The sequence below is a fragment of the Penaeus chinensis genome, chromosome 13 (genome assembly GCF_019202785.1).
Source record: "Penaeus chinensis breed Huanghai No. 1 chromosome 13, ASM1920278v2, whole genome shotgun sequence".
In the NCBI taxonomy this organism is placed as follows: Eukaryota; Metazoa; Arthropoda; class Malacostraca; order Decapoda; family Penaeidae; genus Penaeus; species Penaeus chinensis.
The window spans coordinates 10,829,247-10,831,746 of record NC_061831.1 but is presented as its reverse complement, the minus strand read 5'-3'; positions in this window follow the sequence as shown (position 1 = coordinate 10,831,746).

The following is a 2,500-nucleotide window of genomic DNA, read 5'->3' as shown; positions in this document are numbered from 1 at the left end:
GGAGGACGAGAAAGAGGAAGAGGAGGAGGAAGATAAGGAGGAAGAGGAGAAGAAGAAGAAGAAGAAGAAGAAGAAGAAGAAGAAGAGGAAGAAGAAAAAGGAGGATTAGGAGGAGGAAGAGGTAGAAGAAGCAGAAGAAGCAGAAGAAGGAGAAGTAGAAGAAGTAGAAGAAGAAGAAGAAGAAGAAGAAGAAGAAGATGAAGAATACGAAAAAGAAGAAGAAGAAGAAAATAATAATAATAATAAGAAGAGGAAGAAGAAAAAGGAGATGAGTATTTTTCTTGTTCCTCTCACTCTCTCTGTTCTGATTCTCTTTGTTATTGTGTCATGGCTGTTACCTTTGCTGTCACGGCTCATGACAGCTGTTTTAAGGCCATTATATATAATTTTTTTCCTTCTTTTTTTTTGTAACTTTTCATTTTCTTCTTCTTCATCGTCTACTTCCTGGTCTTCCATTTCTAACATAAATTATGTTATTAATATTATCAATATTGCTATTATAACTGTCATTATTTTCTGTTCTTGTTATTATTGCTTTATCATTGTTATCACCATAATCATTATTATTATAATTATTATAGTTGATATTACTACTACTAATAAAGATACGCCATCCACTACTACGGTCTTTTATTGTTCTTCATTTAATTATCTTTATTTCCTTTCACTTTTGTCCTGTTTCGTATTTTTTTAAGTTTTCTTCTTTCTTCTCCTCTATTTCTTCTTGTATTTCCTTTCATTTCCCCCATTCTCTTCTCCCCTGCCTTCTGTCTGTCCGTTCTTTCTCTCCTTTAGTTATTTCTGTTCTTCCCTCTCCTCTCTTTTTTTTTCTCTCTCTCTCTCCCTTTGTCTCTCTTCCTCTTGTTTCCACTTTTTTCTCCTTTCCTCTTTCTCCCCTTCTTTCTTTCCCTCTTTCCGGCGTATGGTTGGTTCCAGTTTATATTTTTCAGTTCGCTTCTTCTCGTTTCTTACTGTATTTATTCTTTATTTCTGTTTTCCGATATTTATTCTTAATTTCTGTTTCTTCGATATTTATTCTTCATTTCTGTTTTTTTTTTCTCGATATTTATTCATCTTCACTTCGCATAAAAAAAAATATTCTCTTCTTGTCTTGTATATCAAATGATGTATATAAAGTCCACTCTATAGTTTATCATACTTTTTTCCCCAATACAAGAATTTTTTTTATCTATTTATTCATATATTTTCTGTTGAACCTGACCAGAATTTTTCGAAGCGTTGAAATACCAGCGTCATTCTGTGTCTATCAGGTACAATCTATTACGTCTCTGTGTTCCCCGAATGTGTCCAACCATTATTTGTTTTAATTATTCACCGATGCTTGTTTCTCATATATATATATATATATATATATATATATATATATATATATATATATAATAAATAATAAATCTCGCGTATTTTGAGCTTTTATTTCGTTCATCAAATCATAAAGAAAGTCTTTGATGAACAAGCCTGTCCCCTCGTCTGCCCCCTTTTTTTTATTTTTTATTTTTTATTTATTTTTTTATTTTATATTTACTACAAGGACGATATAGTGAAGGAAGAGGGTAGAAGGCCGTTGTTTTATTTTGTGAGTGGAATCTGGAATCTGTCTTTTGGAATCTGGAACCTGTTTTGTGGAATCTGGAACCCGTTTTTATGGAATCTGGAAGCTATCTTTTGGGAATGAGGAATCTATTTTTTTATTTTATTTGGAACCTACTTTTTTAATATGGCACCTATTTCTTTGGTATCTGGAACCTGTCATTTGGGGTGATTTGGAACCCATTTTTTTCATTTAGAACCTATCTTTTGGAATCAGGAACCTATTTTTAAAAATATGGAACCTATTTTTAAAAAATTTCGAACCTATTTAAAAAAAAAATTGGAACCTATTAAAAATATATGGAAACTATTTTTTTTTGTATCTGAAACCTGTATAAAAAATATTTTATTTTAATCTGGAACCTAAAATTTAAAAAACCCTTGAACCTATTTTTGTGAAATCCTGGAAACTGTTTTCAAAAATCAGGAATCTATTTTCGAGTTTATGTCTACTACACAGTGAAGGAGGAGGCGCTGGAGGCCTTTAGTTTCACTACAAGTTTAGAAATTGGAACCTATTTTCTGAGTTTCTGTGAACTACACAGAGCCGAAGTTTGTTCTCTGTTAATCGAGAGCTTCAGCGGGAAAACACACTTGGTCTCGCAGCCGCTCAAACCAGCTACCTTTACTGAGCCTGGGCGTTTTCTACCAATCCTCTTTTGCTAACACTGGCGCTTTGGAATCGAGGCTGCGGTCAGTTCTCGAGACAATGGTCATCTTAACCTTTCTACTTTTCTGGCTTACATCATCTTTATTATATTATTTTCCTTACTTTCCTTTTCTCCTCTTCGTTTAGTCTTTTTTTTTCTTCTTTTGTCTCCTCATTTTCTTTCTCTTGTTTCCTTTATTTTCTTTTTAACTCTCTTCCGCTTCGCTCTTTCTCTGCTGTCTC